Source organism: Mesoplodon densirostris, chromosome 1 (genome assembly GCF_025265405.1).
Source record: "Mesoplodon densirostris isolate mMesDen1 chromosome 1, mMesDen1 primary haplotype, whole genome shotgun sequence".
Taxonomy (NCBI): domain Eukaryota; kingdom Metazoa; phylum Chordata; class Mammalia; order Artiodactyla; family Ziphiidae; genus Mesoplodon; species Mesoplodon densirostris.
The window spans coordinates 61,216,557-61,243,800 of NC_082661.1; positions in this window are offsets into that span (position 1 = coordinate 61,216,557).

The following is a 27,244-nucleotide window of genomic DNA, read 5'->3' on the forward strand; positions in this document are numbered from 1 at the left end:
TGTAGCCCACACATATGCTGAGTTCGATTTGCTTATATTTCATTTAGGATTTCTGCATTTGTATTCCTAACTGAAATTGATTTGTAATTTTATTTCACTTTCTTGGTCTAGTTTGAATATCAACACTAGAATATTGTCACAAAATAACCTGAGTAGCTTTCCCTCTATTTTAATTCTTAGAAACAGTTTTATAAAATGAGGATCTTCTGTTCCTCAAAGGACTGGTAAAACTTACTTGTTAAAACCATCTGGGCCAGAAGCCAAATGACTTTAATCCTTGTGTGGTGGGGGTGATGGGAGTCAGGGTTAATAGGGAGAGAGAGGGAGAATTTTAAATACTGTCTCAACTTCTTTATGATTACTCTTTCATTTAGGTTCTCTAGCTTTCTGACTCAAATTGGTATTTTAAACAAATTTTTCTAGAAAATTGTTTATCTGTTGAAATTTATTTTTATAGCATAAATGTTTACAGTATTTTTCTGATGTTTTTATATCCCTATTGTATACATAGTTACATGTTTTTTTTATTCCTTCGCACCTTTCTATTCTTATCAGTTTTGCAAAGGACTTACCGATTATATGTTTTTTTAATCAAAGAACAATGTTTAGATTTTCTTGGTTCTTTGTATAGTCCTTTTATTTTCTGTTTAACTTTTTGTCTTTTGTTTCTTTTTCCTATGATCTTTAAGTAGATATAGATATAGATATAAGCTTACTGAACCAAACACTTAATTCATCTATATTCAATCATTTATTCATGAAGAAAGGCACTTAAGGTACTACTGTTGGTGTAAACTTCCAATATTTAGTCATTCTCATTGGGTTTTACTCTTTAACTCATTATTTTCAAGTATAATTTTATTTTTGAAACATATTGCCATCATTTTTTAATATTTTCTTATTGATTTCAAATTTAATTGCCTTCTTGTTAGAGAACATGGAATTTATTACACTGATTCTTTGAAATTTATTGAGACTTCTTCTGTGTCCTAATGTGATCATTGTGTAAATGCTACGTGTGTACTTGAAAGGCATCTAGTATTCCCCTTTTGTTCAACTCAGAGTTGTATGCTATCTATTAGAGTTAGCTTCTTAATTGTGCTGCTTAAATTTTCTCTGTTCTTACTGTTTCTTCAGCTTGTTCTGTAAGTATCTGACAGGGATTGAATCTCTCACTAAAATTGTTGATTTGACCATCTCTCCTTATATTTTGGTCCATTTTTACTTTATGTTTTCCAAGAATATGCTGTTAGGTGCAAATGGATTATGATTGTTACATCTTCTCAGAGGACTGTTCTTTACGCAATTGTCCTCTTTTTCTACTAATGCTTTAAACCTATTTTGTGTCATATTAATATTGTTACACTAATTTTTTATTTTCCCAGCTCTTTGTTTTTAACCTCTGTGTGTGATTTTGTTTTTGTGTGTCCTTCATCAGCAGCATATGGCTGGATTTTGTTTTGTTTTTATATCCATCTAATAATCTCAGTCTTTTGAAGCCTTAATCTACTTAGACATATTGTAATACCTGATATACATGGAATTATTTCTGCATCTTACTTTGGGTTTAGAGTTTGCCAGCTTTTTTTTTTTTTCTCTTTGCTCCTTCACATTTTCTTCTTTTCTTGTCTCCATTAGGCGGATTATGTTTTTTTACATGCCCTTTTTATCCACATGGAGACTTTATTTCCATGGTTTTAGTTAACTGTTTAGCATACATAATTAGCTATACTTTACTCTAATAGTCTAAAGATTAGTATTTTATCTCCCTCTTAGAAACAACAAGGATTTCACACTCTATATCCATCAAATGCCTCCCCACTCCCACTTAGTTTTAAGAAAAACATGAATTTTTTTTTAATTTTGTTTCTCAATGAAATTTTCCATTGTACTTTATTAATTTCAGTGCCCTCCATCATACTTGTATCCCAGGGCTTCCCTCTGCATTCACTTTTCTACCTTCTATATAATACCTTTAATAATTCTTACATTGACAATCTTGGTTTAATAAACTCTTGTAATTTTATATACCTAAAATATATTCATTTGCCTCCTTTCTTGAATAATAATTCAGCTGGGTTATTATTCTTTTTTTTTTTTTTTGTGGTATGCAGGCCTCTCACTGTTGTGGTCCCTCCTGTTGCAGAGCACAGGCTCCAGATGCACAGGCTCAGCGGCTATGGCTCACAGGCCCAGCCGCTCTGTGGCATGTGGGATCTTCCCGGACCGGGGCACGAACCCGTGTCCCCAGCATCGGCAGGCGGACTCTCAACTACTGCGCCACCAGGGAAGTCCTGGGTTATTATTCTTGATTGCAACTGTACTTAAAAGTTTTCTGGCCTCTGTTTTTTCTGACTGAAAAGTCTATTATGAGTCTAATTACGTCTAATTGCTGATTCTTTGTAGGTACTCTGTCTTTTCTGTCATGACTTTAAGATTTTCCTTTCTCTCTGATATTTTGCAGTTTCCCTACAATGAGAAAACAGTGTTGAACCCAGAGCAAATTCCTCAGTACTATCTTTAATTCACGAATTCTCCCGTTGTGTCCAGTCCAGACACAATTTTGTTAGGGAGTAAGCCTTATTATTCCCCACTCCTGAGGATCTAGATGGATGGATGTTCCTTATTCCTGCTCCACCCCTGCCATACTCCTTCTACCTGACTGCTGAGTGACAGCTATTACTTCACATTCTTTGATTGTATGGAGCCAATCCATCATAAAGGCTGTCAGCCTGCGAGTTCAGTCTTTCTCCTTCTGCACTCTGAACTGGTGTGAGCAATTCTGGGTGCAGTGCCACCCCCAAATTTTCCATGGGTGGGATCCAGACTGTGGTGTGGGGATAACAGGCAGGGTAAGCAGGAAACATCAGCAAACCTGTTTGGCACTTGGTTGCATAGTGTGGCCAACCAGATTTTGTAGCAGTGATAAAACTCACTTTTTACTTTTTTTAAAACTGAGATGTAATTCACATACCATAATATTCATCCCTTTAAAGTGTACTGTTTTATTTATTTTCAATATATCCACAAAGTTGTGGAACCGTACCGTTTACTTCTAGAACATTTTCATCATGACAAAAACGAACCTTGTACCCATTAGCAGTCACAACCCCTACCCAATTCCCAGCTCCAGGAAACAACTAATCTACTTTCCATCTCTGTGGATTTGTCTATTCTGGTCATTTTGTATAAATGGAATCATACAACATGTGGCTTTTTTTTTTGTCTGGCTTCTTCCTTTTAATAAAGCTCACTTTTACTCTCTATCTGGCTCCTGAATCTACCTCTCAATTTGTTTCAAAAACGTGATGTAGAGGGGTATTATTTATGGAGCCCACAAAACCACACGTAATTTACTACTTCTTAGTTTCAATAGCTATACTTTTAATCCTCAAGGGTTATTTATAAAGCCACTTGTTCTTAGCCTAGCTTTATTTCTTTTCCCATTTTTTAAATAAACTCTTCATATTATAATATACATATAGAAAAGTACATAAATCCTAAGTATATATAACAATGAATTATCACAACCTAGTCAACATATAAAATATTATTATTATCCCAAAGTTCTCTCAAATGTCTCCTTGTACCCTCTCTCTTCATTATCCTACAAAATTACACTATACTTATCCTGACCTCTAAAACCACATCAGTTTTGTCAGTTTTTAAACTTTATAAAACAGGAATCATATGGTACAGTATTTTTTGTATTGGGTTCTTTGGCTCATCTTATCTGTAATACTTCAGTTTTTTGTTTTTTTTGGTTTTTTTGGGTTTTTTTTCTTTTTTTTTTTTTCTTTTTGCGGTATGCGGGCCTCTCACTGTTGTGGCCTCTCCCGTTGCGGAGCACAGGCTCCGGATGCACAGGCCCAGCGGCCATGGCTCACGGGCCCAGCCGCTCCGCGGCATGTGGGATCCTCCCAGACCGGGGCACGAACCCGTATCCCCTGCATCGGCAGGCGGACTCTTAACCACTGCGCCACCAGGGAGGCCCAATACTTCAGTTTTAATACAAGGTACATATTTGTTCTTTGCTTTGATGCCTTAAACACACACAAAAGTTTTTGCCAGACTGGTTCCTAAACAATTTCATTTGGAGTGAATTCATATTCTGATTTTTTTAAATTTTGTTCATTATCCTTTTCAGCATTAATTTTTCATGTTTTTAAAATTTTGTTTTTAAGCTTACTTGGAGTAGACAGATTTTTTTTTTATTTAAATGTTATCTTTGTGTGCTTGTTTTAGCTTTTCACACACACCTTTCCTGTATAGAAGTTTTGTAGTTGTCTTCATTGGTCAGATCCAAGCCTGCTCCATTATAATGGGAATGCACAGAAACAGGTGCAAAGCCACCTGGTAACTGGAACCTAGTTCCTAGTCATGAGACTGTGTTTTTGTCCCTCTGGACCTCTGCTCCCACTTCCACTTCCCAAACTCCTCCCCACCCCACAGCCCACAGCTTTTTAAAGCCAATGACCAATTACATATCATGAGGCACTTTTTTTTATTGCAGTCTCTTTTCCCAAGTGGTAGAGACTTTGCAGCCTCACTCAGTGGCATGGCTGTGCTCCCCCACCTCACAAGGAGCACATTTGCAGAAACTAAGATCCACTCCCGCCTTCAAAACAGAAAGCCCAGTAGGTTTGTGCTACAGCTGTCACCAACACTGTGTATTTTTATTGGCCTTGAATTTAGAATCTCCCACTAAGTCTTTTATAACCTTTTTTACTTTTATAAATCTATTATTGTGTGCTTGGGGAAAAAAAAGTATTTACACAGCATGAACTCGTTGCCCCATCTTGAACAGATGTTTCAACTCTTTTTTTAGGCCTTTACAAGCTGATTTATGGCAACAATCCTCTCCAAAAAGGGTTCTCTTAAGTGATCATCTAGCTACTTCATCTAAGAGATATACTGGCTTTCTCTCAAGCCTTACCCTCATTGATCTTCTTGGGATATTTCGTATTGAGCACATCCCGGGGTCTAAGACACTCTCACTTCAGTTGTTTTCTCTGACTATCTTCCTTCCTCTGTTACTGTTCCTTTTCTAGTTCATACTCACTCTGTGGAACTCCCCGTCCCTTAATGTATGAATTCTCCAAAGTAAATCTCTGAATTTGTCCCTCTTTTCCTCCTCTCTGCACTCTCCTTGGGTGACCTCCTACAATTTCATGTCATCAAATGTCATTTGTACTCCCAAGGCTCTGCTTACAGTGCTAATGCTTCTTCCTACTTTCACTGTCAAATTTTCCATTGTTTTCTGGACATTGCCAACTCGATAAGCTGCCAGCTTCTTGTGCATACTCATCCTAATTCCCACTGTTACCTCCACCAGACCTGTTCTTCCTCCTCAGCATCACTGCTTTTCCAGATACTTGGATAAAAACTGCTAAGGTAACTTCTACTTCTTTCTTTCCCTTGCCCTCCACAAGTAGTCAGTCATGAAATCCCACAGGTTTGACCCCTATCCACTTTTCATGGTTACTCCAGCTACTTCTCTAGTTAGAGCTCTAATAGAGCTCTAATAACTTTTTACCTGAACCATGTAATGGTCCCCAGCTCATTTCCCTGACTCTAGTCTCTTTGTTCCTTAATCCACCTGATATTCAGCACCCACAGTCATCTTCCTATAGTTCAGTTTGATCAATTCATTTCTTTGCTTGAAAACTGCCAGTGCTTCCACAGTTCCCGCAGGATAGCATACAACATATTTTGGCTGCCTTTCAAAAGAATCAGTGACCTGGCAAAAATCCACTTCTTATGCATCCTTCTAACCATGCTTCCAACCAGTTAACCCGCTAATCATGTCCTATGTTCTAGCCACACCTAACTTCTCCATGTCCCCTTTATAAAATCCCCAGATTTTCTCAAATTATCCTTCCAACTGGAATTTCTTTCTCTCCTATCCCTACAGATTCAAAACTAACTACACTTCTTTATGCCTCAGCTGAAAACCCACTTCTTCTAATACTTTATCATTATTCCATCAGCGAAATCTCTTCTACCTGAAACTCCTCTATCATTCCATCTCTAGTTCTATTAAGCCACCTATCCCTGTCTATCAGCTAGTATATTTACAAGCATGTAGCGTAATTGCCATGAGATTATAACCCCCCAAGGACAGAGCACATTTTACCTGTCTCTGAGTCTTTCACAAAAACCTAGCACAATCTCTGGCTCAGCATAGCATTTAATAAGAATTTCCCAGCTGAGTGAATGCATGAAAGACATGGTAGAAGAGATTTATGACTTGGATGGAAAGCTAAATGAGTTAAAGATTCACTCTTCCCAGATTCAATAATCCTCTGATTCTCAAAGTTACGATCAATCAAAGTATATTAGCATAGATACTTGTGGAATTTTAATTAATAGCAGACAAAATTAATAGCATCACCAACAAACTTTTGGGAATATTTAGGCATAGTTTATATCTACCCCTATGCAATCAGTAGGTTTCTATAATCTCAAGACTCTGAAGGAAAGACTTGGAAACTGAAACACACCTTAACTCTCCACCTGACCACACTGTAGCTCAGTGAAGTGAAGATCATACTTGGCCTCATAGCTCAGACTTCACACCTCCAACAAGCATTTATCATCAGCATTGAGAGGGTCACTCTGGCCCAGCATGAGTCATAGTCTTGAATGGTGAAGCTAGCATATTTAATGCTAGGTTGAAATGTTTAGATCTTTATCTTACAGACAAGAGTAAAGGAACTTTTTCAGAAGTCAAGTCAGCAGATAAAATGTGAAACTTCAGTAGAAAATTCAGCCTAGTGTCATGGATGAGTACAATGGCAGGGACCACCCCCTCATATTCTAACATGTAGTAGAGCCGGATCAGAAATTCTAACCTCCTCAAAATTCAATTTATATTTAGTATCTTGGCACTGTTTTTCAAAGTGTAACAACACATTTTCAGAAAAAGTCTGAGCAAAAATTGTAAATTTGCCTCCAGGCATGTAAATGTTATTGGATAGTTAACTGAGACATGGATTAATGTGATTAAATTCACAAAAACAATCCCAATTAGGGAGCAGTATCACGAGAGTTTTTCTTTTTTTTAACCCAAGTGCCCACAGAATTCACTGTTTCAACTCTGTTTTGACATCTAAGATTTCCTCCCCAGTAAAGGCTCATTTCAAAAAAACATGGGCTTGAATGAAGAAGGAGTTTGAGGTACCTTAAATGATGCTTAGAAGCACACTGCCGGGCTTTCTGCCAGCTCTGAGGAACATTTGCCTAACTGTGCTCCCAGCAGGATGCTTGCCTATCTCTGGGGAAGTTTTTCTCTGCTCACTTTGACAGTATTTAAAATAAAACTAACAGTACACATTCAGAAATCACTACATCTTTATGAAGTGTCATAAAGTTAATATATAATTTTTCCTATCACCAGTATCAATTCTCTAAACTTCCAGGCTTTACAAACTCCTATTATACTAAGTGAGACATTTCAACTTTTGATTATGTTTTGCCTTTAAATTATCTCATGTGTGAATCCTATATATTATTCTGTGCCTTCTAATTCTTCCCTTCATAGCTTGGTTTTAAGTGCCATTAAGTTATATTTAGCAAAAGACAAACCCACCTATTTAGTTATTCACATCACACGTATCTAGGAAAGTGCTCTGTCTGAGGCATTATTTTTCATTTTCTCATCAAATTGGTAGTTATCCCAGACAGATAATATTGGTGCCTACTGAATCTTTTCTTCCAGACCGATGCTCTTGGTTTCTGCCCTGGGAGAATAAAAATCTATTGAAACATTCACACAATGGTACCAGGAAACTTCCCTAAGAAGGAAGATTCTATGAAGAGATGAAAGACTGCAGAGAATATATGAAGGGCCAGTGCATACCACGGCCCATGAGAATAGAAAGTCTCATTTTGTGCTTATCCTTTGCACTATCCCAAATACCAATTCTCTTACTACAGTTCTTAAACTCTTCAAAACTAAATTTTAGTTCAAGGATAGTTCTTTAAAATCCAAAATTTTACTTTTGCCTTGTTTTTAAAGTAATTGATGGATAATGAAATTTTACCTCTACTAATACTATTACTAATAGTAGTATATAGTCTTTTGGCTGGACATTATTGAGAAAAGTTCAGTTCAAATTATCATAAGCAAACCAAAAGGGAATTTGCTGGCCCTCATGGCTAAAAGGAATATTTTTTTTAACTCTCAGGATTAAACAAGAGCTGAAAAAATGAATATCTCCCTGACTCGGTGTTGCCAAGACTCTTGGTCTCTTTTACCTCTGCTTTTTGGCCTCATTCTTTCCCACAGCTGGATTTTTACCAAGTGACTAAGAAATATGGCCATTGGCATCTCTAGGCCTAAGTCAGACCAGTTGAGTAACACAAGTGAGAAAGGATAGCTTAATTCCCATGGTGTCCACATACTGATCCCTAGAAAGGACCTGATAAGCCCTACCCCAGTCAAATACCCACCCCTTAGATGGGAAACTACAATCAGCCAGACTGGGTCAAGGGGGAGGGTATGTTACCAGAAGCAAGGAGACAGGCAGGCTCACAGGAAAGGCTAAAGAACAACAGCTTCCAAGGCCCATTGGGAGTTTGGGATTGACATGTACACACTACTATATTTAAAATAGATAACCAACAAGGACCTACTGTAAAGCACAGGGAACTCTGCTCAATATTCTGTAATAACCTAAATGGGAAAAGAATTTGAAAAAGAATAGATACATGGAGGAGAATGCAAGATAATAAATACATAATGAATGTGATAATCAGAAAAATTATTATTTTGCAACCCCAATATAATAATTTAATCAGGTGAGGATCAGCTATTGATGCTAAAACATGGTTTACAGTCTTATGTATCAATACATTTCATATATGTCACACTTTATTAAAGCTACTAACCTTCTTCATCTAAAAAAAAAAGAATAGATACATGTATATGCATAACTCAATCACTTTGCTGTATATCTGAATCTAACACAGCATTGTTAATTAACTATACTCCAATATAAAATAAAAAATTTTTAAAATAACAATAATAATTGATATCTGTGTAACTTAAAGAGCATACAAAGAAGCCACAAATGAGCAAATGTGCTCTGATTGGTCTTTTAAAAGTTAAATTAGTATCAACATTTTAAAATCCTGAGATTCCCCTCGAAAAAACCATATTTCCAGATTTTCTTCAAAAATGGAAAGATCTGACCACATTCCAAAATGTTAACCAAAACAGTAAGCTGAGGATGCCCCTTTTCATTGGGACATATGCTTTCCTATTCATACTGGCCTATTTCATTCATTTATGTCCCCAGCCTAGCCCCTACAGGCGTTAGAGGGCATGACCCTTGACTGGTATAGCCCTTCACATTGGCAGGCATTATTTCTCTTCATCCTCTCCGCAATGCTTTGACATTGGTATTATTGTGCCACTGAGGAAGGTGAACTCAGAGAGTTCTCATGACCTGTCCAAGGTCCCATGGCTACTAAGTGAAAGACCTAAGACTTCTAATACACATCTAAAATCTCAGGTTTTAAAGTAGCAGTTTTCAAGTTTATTTTTACGCAGTGAAATAATTTCTGTCAAATGAAATTTTGGGTGGATCACTCATATGCCAACCAATGGAAGCTGTGCTCTATACTGAAGTAGCAGTGCAGAGCTGGGAATTCAGGTTGGAGTCCCACCAGGCTTGGAGCAACCCCTTCACTTTTTGACTCCATCACTACCCCTGCTACACCCCCCACTCAACTCATTATTGGCTCCTAATGCCTTTCTACAGAGCAAAATGGGAGACCTTCTTGTCATAATGTTATTAAAGTGATAGGTATTAGGTACTCTCTAGTACTCTGGGAAATCAAATCTTCGAGGTGGGTGAGAGAAACACATTTATAAGATGTAATAAACTATAAATTGTAATATATAATCATATGAGATATTATTATCTTATATATTCTTATCTATATAGTTTCAAAGGACCTTTGCAATGTAAATGAATATACCTGCTGTACTATATAAATAGTATTCCAAGAAAAGAGCCTTCGAAATTTTTGTAACCAAATAACTCAGGGGAGAGGGGATATATCAATCAGGTCTCATTTAGGAAAAGAGAAGCTGCTTTATTATTTCAATATAAAGCATTTAATATAGGAATTAGAGAATTAATTCCACTCAGCCATTGGAAGATCCAGGGAAACAGAGGCATAGGGAGCTGCCAGTACAATCAGGGAAGTGCCACCCAAGGGCTGCTTGGTCAGTGGCTGGAGCTGAGCTTGAGGCTTTAAAGTAGGTAAGGCACAAAGCTCCCCAGGAAGCTCCTCTGGGTCTGCAATGGCCTCCAGAGAGCACTGGTTTCTCTCACTCTTCTGCCTGCAAATCTTATATAAATTCCTTTCATTAGCAAATTCTAAAGCAATATAGGAACAGGGACATGGATAAATGTAGTTCCTGACTTCGCTTCTGCAACACAGAGAAAACACGAGAAGGGGTCATAGGGATGCAAAGTTGACAACAAACCATCCAAACAGAGCACATTTGGAACAAGTAAATTTGGGCAAAAAAAAATGATGTATTTCTCATTTAGATGGGCACTCACTGAGGCATGCCTGGTCAAATAGATCTGGGGTGTCTGCAGTCACTTTGCACAGTACCTCTTGGTTGTTCTTTCCCTTGTTGCAATGAAGGACTGAAGGTTAAGATTAAGAAAGATGGACTCTGACTAAGAATTATCATAGGCAGGATGAGCAGATGTGCATGCATCAAGGCATAGAGTGTAAGTAATACATAAGCTGAAATTGACATTTAAATGCAACAAGACAAATAGACACCAGTAGGATTTGGTAGGATGGAATTTTTGGCAAGTATACATTAGCGGAAGTATAAAGTTTTCCAAAAACTATATGTATTACAATGAAGCCTGGAGTAACATACTATATCAGAAGCTGCCAGTTTCCTACTTCCACAAGTCTCTGCTTCCTTCTTAGTTAAAAAAATTAATTTTTAGCTGGGCACACTGCCACTTAGAATAAAAGTCTACATTTTTCACCTCCCTTGTAGCCCTGTGACTGTTTACCAATAATTACAAGCAGATGCATTATATGGAACTCTCAGGAAGCATTAGTTCTTTCCTGCTTCTTCCCTCCTACTGCCAGAACTGGGGATGTGATGGTAGGAGCTCCAGCAGCCATTTTGTAACAGGTAATCTTCAGAATGTAAGCCATTGAGCAAGGATGGAAGGGGAAACAAATACAAGTCTTAGTCCCTGATAAAACTGTGAAACCTATCTCCAGACTTCTTTTACATGAGAGAATTAAGCTTGTATCTTATTGAAGCCACTACTGAGAGAAGGGACTTTTTATAAAAACCCAAATGTAATTTCAAATTGATAGATGACTGAAGCTATGAGATGATGCTTGGAATGCAGGCTTAAGAAAAGGGCTGAAAATGCACACATCTTCCAGCAATAGGTAGGTAGTTGGAATAAATAAATTACACAAGTAAAGGAGAAACACTGGAGAAATGAAATCATGATCAGAAAACACAGAGAATGCTAACTGACTTAACACAGAGAACTGGATGTCTATTGTTAAATATCTATTTTCATATCAGACCCTCATCCTCAATAAACTGGTTCTTCCAGGTCATAAATACTTCCCTGCTTAAAGCCATCTCCATTGACTCTGAATAAAATTCAAACGTCCTACCATGGCCTGCAAGGTCTGCCTCTTCTAGCACCTTCTTGTCTCTCTGGCCTTGTTTCTGCCTTCTTTCCCTATATTCCCCACACTTCAGCCATGTAAAAATGTATAATCCCTCCCTGATCTGTCTGGAGTGTCTTCCCTGTTTCATGCTCTCAACTTTGCCTTCCTAGTAGAATTCCCTGGTTGTCATTTTTTCAGAGAAAATCCCAGATCATGACCTTCTTGTGTGAAGTATTCTCTGAATACTACAGATGTTTAAAGAATGGAGATGTTGCTTTCAGGTTTAGGAATTAGAAAAATATTAGTTTTAGAGTTGCCATTTTAAATTACCTTGAGTGATGAGTAAACATTTGAAAGGTTAAGGTAGAGGAAGAAAAAAGTACATATCAGAAACTAAAATAACATGCACAAAGGCTCAGAGGTGAGAAACTTGCTGTTCATTAGAGGAGCAGCAAGTGTCCAGCTTAGTTATGACACTGGATACATACATAATGCAACCTTACTATTCAAGCTCCAAATGCTTGACTAATGATGTACAGTTAAAATGAAGTTTAATAAGAACCTTCTACATGCAGAGTTTCACTCTAGATTCAGTAGCTGTAAAATCAAAGGCACAGTCCCTACTCTTAAGGAATTCAAATGTACCGGGAGAAAGAGACTTGCAATAGGTCATTTCAATATGTTTTGGGTAAATGTTATGATATAGCTATGCACAGTATACCCTAAGAGTTCATGATTATGATTATGCTCTAATTCACTAAATGTTTCATGCACTAGGCACTTTACACACATTATTTAATTTAAGATTCATAGTAGTCCTTGAAGGTAGGTATTTTTATCTCCAAGTAAAATGACAAGAAAACTGAGATTCAGAGAATTTTAGCAACGCCATCCAAGGTCACACAGATAAATTAGTAGCATTCTTTCCACTATATCATGCTAAAGGGAATTTACTTAGCTGGGTGGACAATGAGGTGTCATTGAAGGGTTTTGAGCAGAGAAATGACATACTCAGAGCTATGCCTTAGGAGAATTAATGTGGTAGAGATGCAAAGGAAGGAAAGACAGCAGAGAGACCAGTTAGAAAGCTATTGCAAGTCCAGGCTTGAAATGGTAATGCTTAAAACTGGTTGTTAAAACGAAACGAAAAAGATCTAATTATGCTTGTTGTGTGTGGCAGTCATTAGTGCTGTTCACCAAGTATGTTTGCCAAATATTCTGTTTCTCTCTCTTCTGGACACATGGTTCATAGGATTGCCCCTTGCCTCCTTAGAGTTAGGTATGGTCATATGATTTGCTTTTGCCCAATAAAATGTGAGTAGAAAGGACAAAATTCACTGAGCTCTCTGTTTTCCCTTCTGCCACAGCAATGAAAAATGATACAGAGAGTACTGGTCCATTAGCCAAGACCTGGAATGAGAATGACGGACAACAGAGACCCCTCTAGCCCACAATAAATAAGAAGCATTAGTGAGAAGTAAAACTTGTTTATTTTAAGCCACTAGGATTTGGGAATTGTTTGTTACTGCAGCATAACCCAGTTTACCGAATTGATACCACGTCTTTTCCTGAGACTCAGTCATTTCAAGCACTGTTTCTCAAACTTTAATGTGCAGTCTAATGCCTGGAGATATTGTTAAAAATGCAGATTCTCATTCAGTAGATCTGGGGTGAGGCCCAAGGTACTACATTTCTAACAATCTCCCAATCCCAGGTGGTATGTGTGGATGCCACTTCTCCCAATCCCACGTGGTATGTGTGGATGCCACTAATTCACACTAGCAGTATTGCAAAATCTAAAACTGCACTGTCCAAGATGATAGCAAACAGCTACATGTGGCTACTTCAATTTAAATTAACTAAAACTAAAAATCCAGTTCTACAGTCATGCTAGGCCATATTTCAAGTGCTCAAAGGCCACATGAGGCCTGTGGCTACTGTATTTAACAACAGAGTTCAAATATTTACATCATCACAAAAAGCTTTATTGGACAGTTCTGTTATAGAGCAATATCCAGAAACAGAGGGACAATCAGCCCTGGCAGCTTGGGGGATGGGAATGGTCAAGATACAGGTAAGCAGAATTGCTGATATAAAACAGCAATCCGGGCTTCCCTGGTGGCGCAGTGGTTAAGAATCCGCCTGCTGATGCAGGGAACACCGGTTCGTACCCCGGTCTGGGAAGATCCCACATGCCGCGGAGCGGCTGGCCCGTGAGCCATGGTCGCTGGGCCTGTGCGTCCGGAGCCTGTGCTCCGCAACGGGAGAGGCCACAACAGTGAGAGGCCCGCGTACCGCAAAAAAAAAAAAAAAAAAAAAAAACAGCAATCCAATGGAGAGCAGAGGGGTTTGAGTCTCAGGACATGAAGCTGAGACGGAAACAAAATGTGTACTCGATCTGAGTTCAGGACAAATCCCTGCCATGCCCAATCATTTTATTTCCCCTGTGGATCATTTTAAGAGATCCCATTTCAGGGAAGACAGTTCCAGAGAGCCTCCTCTCCCTTTGCCCTGATCTTTTCTGTCCAATTTGGCTAATCTATTTACCTCCCCCAGAAAACACATGACACCAAGTATAACACTTGTTTTTGATCTCTTTTCCCCAAGAAATCAATAGCACTCAGAGAGAGCGTGCCTGCAAGCACTGCCAAAAGAGCCATAGAATTACACAGCACAGTAGGCATGTGGCTATGTTTGGATGTTAGCTGCCGCCTGCTGCCAGTGATGTTCTACACACTGGTGCCTACTCCTTCTCTCCCCTTCTTTCCCTTGCCAGGAATTCGACAACAGTAGAGAACCTCCTGGTTCATCTCATTCTCTCTTCCTCACCTCCACTCACCCTGAAAATAGTAGACCTCCTTCTTCAGACTTAGACTTGGGCAGGGGTTACTAACCTGAGATCCATGGACACAACGGAATTGTATGCAAAATCTTGGTGTGTGTTGCACGATCCCTATGCCCCCAAGATTGACAGGGAAGTGGAGAAGGGCTGTAGCCAGCTCCATCCACATTCCAGTGGCCAGTGGCCCAGTGCATCAGGGGAGGAACAAAATACCTTAAAGGATTAGCACAGAGGGAGAGGACAGACAGGAGTGAGAGACTGCTTGTGACTGACAGCTTATGAGTGAACTGCTGGAAAAACCACTGAAGACCAGGAGGAATCAAGGACAATGTCATCTAGGATAACAATTCAGACCATACGCCCCACTAGACGTTAACTCACTTTTTACCCTTCCCCATATTACTGAGGCCTTAGTCACCCCCAGGGAATAATCCTAAATTGGTTGAGATTAAGTTCTCCCACACCGGCAGCAAAGATTATGATAAACATTACGTTAAGGTATCATTCTTCTACACCCAAGTTAATAGTGCAGTTTCTTAGAGTCTACAGCTTTTAGCAGATTCTCAAAGGACCCCTTGGGCTACAGACCCACATGGATGTCTGAGGATCCCTGACAAAGGGTATGATGCATCTGTCAGTACTGATCGAGTTGGCCATGTCCAGCCAAAGGCCTCTCTGTTCCACCTTCCTGCCTCCTCCACAAACCAGAAGGTTCTATTTGACTGCCCTGAATCCCACTGTAATAATACTCCATTTAGGACTTGCAGAAATATAGTATTTTAGTCCTTCTCTGACAATTCCACCCAAAGACCTCTGAGCGTAGGAGAGAATGAATTTGTACCTGCCACCCTCCTTCCTACTCCGGGGACCTGATGTAGACCCCTGACCTAAATAGCCACCACAAGCAGGTTAAGTTCTTTAAGTCTGTGCTCCACCTTTAAACATTCTGAGTCTTTAACTGTAACCTAGCCATGCTTGTTTAAGTCTAAAATTCAGGATTTTTACCATAGGTCTTTAAGTACTATTTCAATACCCAGAAAAGTAGGCCATGTGTAATCTGTGGCTTCAGGGACCTCTTGTCACACCACCATGGACTCCCCAGACTTGTAACTCTGTATGAGAAGCATGGAGTTTGTTGATTCCTTGGACATTTTGCATGCATCTACCATATGCCTAGCCCTTGACATATGCTCATAATACAGAGGTATAAACCTTCCCTGAAGGAATTCACTGTCTAGAAGATATGGAGAAGCCAACAGTCTTACTTCTGTGCATGATGCGCTGTAGCAGAGGAAAGAACAAGGTGCAGGAGACCAGTGGAGGGCATCGAGACCTATCAAAGTTTCATTGAGATAATCCAGACAAGAGTCTTTGCCTAATAATTCTTCCCAGAGGTGTGAGTCCCTTTAAAGAAGAAGAAGAAGAAGAAGAAAAAGAATTATTTGGGTTTTCTTGAGTACCCAGGACACTGTTAAAAGAAGAAAACCTCACTAGACGTGCAGGCAGCAGATCTGAGCACTAGTTCTACCTTCTGTGCTGAATCATGATGTGGTTCCTGCTGGGGCAGTTCTGTTCTCTGGGTTATGATTATCACACACACACCCTAACATGAAGGAGGGTGGAGAAGGGCAGCTGAAGAGCAATCAGAGCTGTCTGTGCCCACACGTCTTTTCTCAAAGAGGGAATTCAGTTCAGTCTACTGGAAACACAAAGCAGCCCTTGAGCAAGTCTCTGGTAACTTTAGGATGGGTCAGTTAACAAATCCATATACCTCCAGTGCAGAGGTCAGCAAACATTTTCTGTAAACAGCAAGACAGTAAATATTTTAGGTTTTCCCAGTCATACCTGGTCTCTGTTCCAACTCTTCACCTCTGCTCCTGGAGCAGGAAAGCAGCTCCAAACAAGCCCTCAACAAACAGGCAGGGCTCTGTTCCAATCAAACTTTATTAATGGACATTGAAATGTCAATGTCATCTAATTTTCCCTTTCCAGAAATATTGTTTTTCTTTTGACCTTTTTGGTAACCATTTAAAAATGTAAAGACTATTCTTAGCTCCGGCCATTTGCCCGCCCCCCTTGTATTAGTAAAGCTACTGTTCTTTGGGTGGTGATGGGAAGTTGGTTTTAAGAAAACTCTGCCATTTTTATGTGTGATTCCATATGGCCATGTGAAAATTCATTGAGGATGTGGAGATGATTTTGTGTGTACAAAATAGCCCTTTTCATTCTGAGCAATCTTTTCAAATTGTCACAAAAATACTACATGGCGTCTGGTTCTAGGAGGTAAAAACTTTCATATTTTTACTGTTTGCAGCAATAAAAAGAGGAGAAGGAACTGAGTGATTTCACCATACAGAGAAGAGAGGGCAGGCAGTAGCCTCTCAACAATAAGACAAAAGACAGTGTCTGAGCAGGCAGGGCCCCATGCTGCAATTCTGCACCCCCAGGCCCCAACCCAAGCTGGTGGAGCCAGTGGCCTCCCACACAGCCTCCCACGGCCTCTCCTGCCAGGATAAGCAGGATTCAAAGGCTATGCTGCACTGTCAGGGAGTTTGTATTTGCGTGAATAAAACAAGGCCCTTGAGCCGCACACATAGCAGATACGCATCAATTCCAGGAAATGTTATCACCAAGCACTGCCTGCGTCACAAACCATGAGCGAGGCCAGCTGCTCATGAGTGGAATTCTCTAGCTGTTCAAGAGTTCTCAGCAAGGCAAGTGCTGCTGAGCTTCTTGGAGACCCAAATTGGATTTCTATTTTTCTTCTTTTTGGCCAACTTCAAGGACCAACTTGGGTAGCAATTTGGGTATTTGGGTAGCAATTTGAGTGTTTGGTCGAGAGGCCAGGAAGTGAACTAATTGATCATTTTAGGGTACTTCCTGCAAATCTTCTTCTGTTCCCACACCTGTTGTCCCACACATATCAGACTTTTAGTGATTCAATTACATCCAGTTCACTTAATATTTATTGAGTCCCTTCTATGTATCCTATAGTAAACCAGTTGTCAGAGAAAAGGCAGTAAACCAGACAGATTTGATTTGGACTAGTTAGCTAGCAAGGAAAACAGACATTTAATTCAAATATGACACATATTACAGTGAGAGACATATCAAGTGTTATGATTGCTCTAGAAGGGAAATCCAGCCCACCCCTGGATGTTGAGAAGACCTCCCGTGGGAAAAGATCCAAAGTTGGTAGCTAGGTAAAGAGGAAGAGATTTCCAGAACAGGGAATAATGTGTGTGGAGGACGCAGAGTAAAGAGAGCAGGGTGCAATCACAGAAGTGAAGACATAGACTCCAAAAAGTTGGAAGGAAGGGAGCAAGGGCAGGGACTGTTCAACTCTGCCCCTAGCACAGGGCCTGGCCCAAGTGATCAGTGACTGTTAATAGCAATACCCAGAGCTGACCTCTCCCTTTTTTTCTACCTTCTATATAAAACCACCTTCTATATACAACTTTATACCACTTACATGTGGATCAATTATCTGTTTCCAGTTCATTTCCTCATTTAAACCAAAAGATGGATCTTATTTGTTTTGTATTCCTAGGGCCCAACCAAATGTAAGGGTTCAGTAGTAAAAGAAGAAAAGAATGAAAGAAGAAAGGAAGAAAAATGAAAGCAAAGAAAGTAAATCAGAAAGAAAGGACTTTAATGCATTAAGATAATCATCATTGTGGTAGGTTAACTTCTTCCCCTGACAACCAGAAAGGTGGAAGAAATAGGACCTTCTGGGCATGGAAGTAAGAGGAGCCACCCTTTGACTCTTGTTTCTCCACTTTTTAAGTGCCAGCTTGTATTAGTCAGCTATTGCTGCAATAACGCCACATGACAAACCTTCCCCAATTACTGAGCTTTATTTCTTGTTTCAGAGGTCTTCAGACCAGCTGCCAATTGGCTGGGCCAAACTGAACTTGTAGGATCCAGGCTCCAGGCTAAGGCTTGGAGTCAGGACTCCTCCATGCAATTGGCTCAGTTTGTCTTGGCACTTGCACTCTTGTGAGCTCCATGGAAGATCTCACCATTTTGGCTGATCCCATCTTTATACCTTGGTTGCAAGCCAGTCACCTAACCAGTTCTAGGTCTGTCTCATAGCTCACTCTAGTATTTCACATCTATCAGGTTACCTCAGTAAAAATGTCCAATCTATCATCCTATGGCAAGAAAGAAAAACAGTTTTTTTTTAGGGTAGATGATATTTGTGTCTTATTTTTTTCTGAAAGGAAACAGCCAGTAGAGAGGGAGGGGTTAATGATTCAAGAAAGAAACTGACTAATTGATGGAACAAGAGCCTGAAAAGGCAAGAGGGAAGTGGATCAAGGGCACAGGTGGAGGGATTGGCCTTAGGAGGAAAGGGAAGAGGCGAAGAGTCACTTCCTTTCAAACAAGAGGGAGAAATTGAGGATGGGAGTAGTTAGCAAAAAGTGTGTGCCAGAGTTAAGGCCCAGCTGGACACAGAGATGAGGAGTTTGTTGGGGTCTTTGTCTCCATCATTGTGCCAGTTATTTTCCTGCAAAGGGCTCAGCCACCAGGGTGTAACGCAGTAAAACAGTCTTAGATCCAAGACTGTATGTCTGCTAGGAGTCAAAAGGTTGGAAGATGTTGAAAGAAAAGGATCCAATTGGTCAAACCTGAAGATCAGGGTAAGTGGATAAAGAAGTGAGATGTGCAAAGCAGTAAAAGACAAGTCAAATCATTTAGGAATATGAGTTAAGTCTCATAGCCAATCCATCTCTTCATTATAGAAATTGATAAATCAACACATTATACGTTTCGTGAGCGCATTTTGACAGACACAAATAACATTTTTTTCCTCAAGAAGCTTACAGCCTAGCTGGAGGAATAAGATTAATACATAAATCAATATATGTCCCACACAAAAAAATTTAGCTATATTATTTATTTATTTGCTATTGAGGTATAACTGGTCTACAATATGGTGTTAGTTTTAGGTGTACAGCAATGTGGTTTGGATATTTTATATGTGTGTGTGTATATATATATATGTGTGTGTGTGTGTGTGTATATATACACACACACACACATATATATATATATATCAAGGAAAATAATCGAAAAAGAATATATATATATTCTTTTTCGATTATTTTCCTTTATAGGCTATTACAAGATATCGAACATAGTTCCCTGTGTGATACAGAAAATCCTTGCTGTCTATCCATTTTATATATAGTAGTGTGTATCTGTCAATCTCGTACTCTCAGTCTATCCCTCCTCCCTTCCTCCCCTTTGGTAACCATAAGTTTGTTCTTCATGTCTGTGACTCAGTCTCTGTTTTGCAGATAAATTCATTTTTATCATTACTTTAGATTCCACATATAAGTGATATCATATGATATTTGTCTTCTTCTGTCTTACTTCACTTAGTATGATAATCTCTTGTTTCATCCATGTTGCTACAAATGGCATTATTTCATTGTTTTTTATGGCTGAGTAATATTCCATTGTTATATACATACCACATCTTCTTTATCCATTCATCTGTCAGTGGACATTTAGGTAGCTTCCATGTCTTGGCTCTTGTAAATAGTGCTGCAATGAAATTTGCGGCGCATGTATCTTTTCCAATTAGAGTTTTCTTCTTTTCTGGATATATGCCCAGGAGCGGGATTGCTGGATCATATGGTAACTCTATGTCTAGTTTTTTAAGCAACCTCCATATTATTTTCTGTAGTGGCTGCACCAATTTACATTCCCACCAACAGTTTTCCCTTTTCTCCACATCCTCTCCAGCATTTATTATTTGTGAGCTTTTTTTTTTTTTTTTCTTCTGTACGTGGGCCTCTCACTGTTGTGGCCTCTCCCGTTGCGGAGCACAGGCTCCGGATGCGCAGGCTCAGTGGCCATGGCTCACGGGCCCAGCTGCTCCGCGTCATGTGGGATCCTCCCGGACTGGGGCACGAACCCGTGTCCCCTGCACCGGCAGGCGGACTCTCAACCACTGCGCCACCAGGGAAGCCCTATTTGTGAGCTTTTTGATGATGGCCATTCTGAGCAATGTGAGGTGGTACCTTCATCGTAGTTTTGATTCGCATTTCTCTAATAATTAGCAGTGTTGAGTATCTTTTTATATGCCTGTTGACCATCAGTATGTTTTCTTTGGAGAAATGTCTATTTAGGTTTTCTGCCCATTTTTTGATTGGATTGTTTGTTTTTTTTGATATTGCATTGTATGAGCTATTTGTATATTTTGGAAATTTAGCCCTTGTCAGTAGCATCATTTTCAAATATTTTATCCCACTCCACAGGTTGTGTTTTCATTTTGTTTATAGTTTCTTTTACAGTGCAAAAACATATAAGTTGAATTGGGTCCTATTTGTTTATTTTTGCATTTGTTTCTTTTGTGAGACTGACCTAAGAAAATATTGCTGAGATTTATGTCAGAGAATGTTTTGCCCAAGTTCTCTTCTAGGAGTTTTATGGTGTCATGTCTTATATTTAAGTCTTTAAGCCATTTTTGTGTTTATTTTTGTGTATGGTGTGTGAGGGAGTGTTCTAACTTCATTGATTTACATGCACCTGTCCAGCTTTACCAACACCACTTGCTGAAGAGACTGTCTCATCTCCATTGTATATTCTTGCCTCCCTTGTTGAAGATTAATTGACCGCAGGTGTGTGGGTTTATTTCTGGGTTCTCTATTCTGTTCCATTGATCTATATGTCTGTTTTTGTGCCAATACCAGTACTGTAGCTTTGTAGTATAGTCTGAAGTCTGGAAGGATTATGACTGAGTTAGTTCTTTTTCCTCATGATTGCTTTGGCAATTCTAGGTCTTTTGTGGTTCCATATAAATTTTAGGATTATTTGTTCTAGCTCTGTAAAAAATGTCATGGGTAATTTGATAGGGATCACATTAAATCTGTAGATTCATTTGGGTAGTATGGCCATTTTAACTATACTAATTCTTCCAAACCAAGAGCATGGGGTATCTTTCCATATCTTTGAATCATCTTCGATTTCCTTTATCAGTGTTTTATAGTTCTCAGCATGTAAGTCTTTCACCTCCTTGGTTAGATTTATTCCTAGGTAATTTTTTAAATATAATTTTAAATGGGATTGGGTTTTTTTTTACTTTCTCTTTCTTATAGTTCATTGTTAGTGTAAAGAAATGCAACAGATTTCTGTGTGTTTATCTTGTATCCTGCTACCTTGCTGAATTCCTTTATCAGTTCTAATAGTTTTTGTGTGGAGTCTTCGCATTTTTCTATATAGACTATCATGTCAACTGCATATAACGACAATTTTACCTCTTCCCTTCTAATTTGGATACTTTTTATTTCTTTTTCTTCTCTGATTGCTGTGGCTAAGGCTTCCAATAATATGTTGAATAGAAGTGGTGAGAGTGGGCATACTTGTCTTGTTCCAGAATTTAGCAGGTAGGCTTTCAGCTTTTCACCATTTAGTATTATGTTGGCTGTGAGTTTGAAAACTTTCATGTATTTTAATGTGAGCTAAAACATGGCAGCTAGGGCAGTGTATCCTCCTACCCAAACACAGGGCCCCGATTAGCTGCCTGACTTCTTTCTCTGAGGAAGGGAACTCTTAAACAGAGGCAACACCAGATGATAAGATCCTTGCTGGCAGATGGGACAGGATATATAGGATAGGATGGGCTCTATGTCCTCAGTATCTGGCATAGACACATGGGGACTCAATGAATATCTGGATGAACAGATAAGTGAATAAATCTCTAAGAACACTGAAACCAACAAAAGGAATCACAGGAGCTGAGCTCTCAGGGTGAGCCTGGATAAACACCTGAGACTGGAGCTGTATTTTACCATCTGCTTCACAGTATGGGTGAGCTGGCTTCATCTGGCTAGGAATGGAGAAGACAATATTACCAGAGACCCTACTGTGCACTCAGCCCTGTGCTGAGTACTCTGGGGATACAGAGGAAACAGAAACTTAGTTTTCAATCATTTAGTTTATTCTCTAGTTGAGAAGATATGAGACAGATAAACCCATGAAGCTGGCAGAACTGCGTAGAACAGTTGTGACATCATGCTAGAGCTGACTATGTCCACTGAAGTTAAAATTATACAAAAATTGTATGTGCACATGTGTGTGTGTATAAGCGTTAGCTAAAGAAGATAATGGTTGTTACGGAGCTTATTTTAGCTGTATCCACAGAGTATATAGTATCTGCTCCATATGGTCAACACAGACTTCTTTCTTCATCAAAATTAGCTGAAGAGCTTTCTCAAAATTCACAAGCAAGCATCCCCACAGATACTATTCAGTAAATTTAGTGTGAGACAAAATAATCTCTTTATTTTACAAATCTCCAAAGGTGACTTAGATGTTCATCAAATGGGGAAAACTACTTATTTAAATAATTTGAAGATGGAGATATTAGTAATGAATAAAGAGAAGCTGACATTTTTATATCCAGGTAAACGGTTTTAATACAACTGGCCCACAAGAGGGGGATGATTAGGCAAATTATGAGATAAAACAACATCAAACAACAACCCAGAAAAAAGGTATGTAGAACTTACTTCATGAAAATACAAACACGAGTGAAAAAAGAGCCTTACAGACTCCATGTATCTTGACAATAACTATGTAAAAATAAAATGATTGATGAGAAGCCAAGGAGAACATCCAAACTATATTTTAATTTATGGGTTTTTTTTTTTGTCTACAAAGTTACTAAGTCTGCAGTTAAGATTTAACTAGGTATAAAACATTTTTGAAAAAATATAATTTACTTTGTGTTACGTTATATGGATGCATTTTTTGACAAAATGCTTACAAACAACTAAACAGTATCAATATGATGAGTAATTACACTGTCCCTCAATGGTCTGATCATTATTTATTCATCATGTTATGGTGGGTGTGACTATTTTTCTCCAGGGAGCATCTGCATCAGAAGGATTAATGCTAATTCCAGGAGCCTCTGCCACTTAAAATATAAATGAAGTAATGGAGTTATTTTGGTCTAAAGAGGTGCTTATATAATTTTACCACAATTTGAGTAGAGAGTTGCATTAGGAACATTCACTGTGCATTTCAGTGAAATAGATGGAGTATGGTGATGATAGTTAAACAAACCACCACCCGGGGATAGCTTTTGTGCATGAATATCATAATGTCAGGAAGAAATATCCATGAATATGTGTTAATTCCTACTTAGGTAAGACTCAGCCACCAACAGAAAGGATTTGTCTCCTGTAACTCTATTTACATGAGCAAAACAGAGTCCTTATTAGCCATATGGAGCATGCAAAATATTATTAAATCCTCGTACTGAAAAGATGGGGGTGGTGGAGGATAAGGGGAAGGAAAGAGGAAGTTAGGCCAAAAACTACCTCACTTTAAAGCACAAATTAATTAAATCCATATAAGCACTTAAAAAAATAACTCTTCTAGATACAAAGCATTTTTGAAATTATTTCTTGTTGCCTTACTTATCTAACCTTCATAACAACCCTTAAGCATAAAAATCATTCTTATCCTAATTTTGTAGGTGAGGAAAGAATTAGTAAAAACTCATATTTATATTGTGCTTTCTAGTTTCCAAAGTGATTTCACAAATGTAATTAATTTTTGAAATGATTAACCATGTTTAATAGAGAAGGAAATTAATCCCAGAAAGTTAAGTGAATTGCTGAAGATCTCATGTCTTGTGTCAGATCAGGATTCAGACCCCTATCTTCTGACTCTTGAATGGTTTATTCAGACCTGATTCAGACCTAGGCTGCATTTGCACAAGGCATGATCAACAGCAACATCATTAGAGACCCAAGTCTCATCTTTAAGCTTCTCACACCCACCTACTATTCACCCTGTGAGAACTTACTACCCGTGAGATGTATTCCATCACATTCCTGGCTCAGGGGGAGATTTCAAATGTGTTATGAGTAGTCTCCCTTTGGGCAGACGCAAAGACCTCAGACTACTAACACTTTATAAAGCGTCCAAATACCCAACCTGCTAATCTAGAAAAAGTTTCCAGGGACCTGGATGGAAAAGAGGGCATTCCCACATGATGAGTCAGATGAGGAGAAGGCAGAATCTCAGGGCATAGATGACCATTTCACTATAGGTCAAGCCCTACATTTGGTAGCTAGTCCAAACCAGGCAGCAGTCAGAGAACAGCTTCACCCTGGCTGGCCTCCCATGCAGCCCCTGGTGCTAACAAGGGATGGAACTGGTTCTGGTGGACTTCACAGCTTCTCTCTCATGGCTATCAAGCTCTAGGGTCCCTTTCCTGGCATATTCTCTTTTCCAGCCTACAGCATAATTAATCTATGTCTCAAAAAGGAGAAACTGGCTCATCAAACATACACTGGAATTCTTCTTAACACTAAGTCACCTAATCATGCCATCTAATTGTAGTGTTATTTCAACATTTGTTCCTCAGTAAAATGACTCCTGGAAGAATGAAGACTTTAGAGTACCAAAACACACACACACACACACACACACACACACACACACACACACAATATATATATATATAATATATATATAATATATATATTATATATATATATTATATATATATGGAAAGAGAGAGGAGTGTAGGAGAGACACAGTTTAATACCTTAATAAATGATCAGCCAAAGTATTTTTCATGATACAGTTTTTTTCCCAGTCTATACCTCTTATCTCTCTAGCAACAGCAGAAAATTCATCCTTACATCCTCTTGATATTTTTTACCATAGTGAGCATATAATAGGTTTAAAACAACTACTAATTTTATTAGATTTACCTATAGCTGATTTACCTTCTGCAATAGCAAATACACCTGATTGTCAGATGTGACCCGTCTCCCCTTGAGACTCACTGTTACCTACACACACCTTTGGGTAAAGTTTGCAGTCTAACTGAGCAATTTCATGATACCAAACATAAAGGGAGAATGCTTAAAGTCATGCTATCCCAAGAAGGTAGGGCAAGACTGTAATCCAGTCTTCTGTTCTATTCAGGTCCTCATATGATTGGATGAGCCCTACCCACTTTATGAAGGACAATCTGTTTTATTGAAATTCCACAGATTTAAATATAAATATCATCCAAAAACACCTTCACAGAAACTTCCAGAACAATTTTGACCAAATATCTGGGCACCATGGCCCAGTCAAGTTGACACATAAAATTAACCATCACACAGGCAAACAGTCACTTTAAGCTCCTGATTCTCTGTATAATAAGAGAATGATGCTTTTAACTCTAAATACAGATACAGACAGACCTAGCTCTCAACATTATGTTAGTTGTTCTTAGAAAACTATGCATATCCTTGTCCATATTTAAGAAGCAGAGCTCAGACTATGGCAGGCGGCCATGCAGGGCTGACCTTCTCTTACCCAATACCTCTTACCTCATTACCTCAGACTGGAAGGAAGGGGTTGGACTGTGCTTGGCCCAGCACAGCCTGGACCCAACTGTTTGTGTATCACACATGGGGATACGGGAGAGCTCTTTAACACAGAATGCCTGGCTTTAGAAAATGTAATGACGTTCTCACTGTTTGGGGACTGATGTGGCCAGATTATACTCCTAAAATAGGGGAGGGGATTAACCCTGACCAGAATGGATATTTCCATATCAATTATCCTTTGAAGAGATAAATCCTAGAGCAGCAATGGGGCTGGCACTAGGTAGATATAAAATGTGAGGGTAAAGGACTTATAAAGGTGAGACTACTGTTGCTCATTTTGGATTGAATTCTGAGGACTGAAGAGATGAGGTACTCCCAGTGGAAGAGGATGAAAGGGCCACTAGCACATGACTACAGGTCTAGATTAGGTAGAAAGCCTACCTGGTAAAGAATTCTACAGATAGGATTGGGTCTGTGGGTGCTACTTCTAGTGGTGGCATAACTTGGGTTCTATTTCTAGTATCTCCAGGCCGAGAGGTGGGGAAATGGATAGAGTCTTTATATGCTGCAGAAGGAGTAGCTAAGGGAATGATCAGACAAGGCAAAGTGAAACTGGTCATCCTCACCAACAACTGCCCCACCTTCAGGAAATCTGAAACAGAGTACTAGGCCATGTTAGCCAAAACTGGTGTCCATCACTACAGTGGCAATAATATTAAATGGGGCACAGGGTGTGGGAAAAAACTAGAGTATGCACACTGGGTATCACTGATCTAGGTGATTCTGATATCATTAGAAGCATGTCAGAACAGACTAGTAAAAAGTAAATCTTGCAAAATTTTTCTTTAATAAAATTGGCCAGAACTTGTACTTTTTTTAAAAAAAGGATAGTTGCAGTCCTTTGTCCACAGGAATACAGCTGGGATATCAGCAATAGTCACCAAGCACAGAAGTGATCTCTGAGTGGTCACAAGTCATAGAAATAGCAAAGTAGGAATTAAACCATTTGGCCAATATTAACTTGAGGCCCTTGCTGTGGATCACTCATGAACCAGACTCTCCAGGAAACTCTAGGTAGAATATATTTGAAGGGGGATAACTTGGGGGAAGAGCATGCCATATTAAAATGAGCACTCCCATTTTAGGCATCGTGGAGAATTCGATGTCCAGAAGATAACTCCCAGGATAGGACCCTCAAAATCACTGAATAATATAAAAATGTATTTTATAATGAACCAAAAACCAGCACTCACAGGCTCCTGGGCCAGAATTCACACTCTCACGTGACCTAAAAAAAGCAAAAGCTCAAACCAAATAAGTATTTCCTGGGTTTTGCCTCACCAGCTGTCAGGCAGGAACA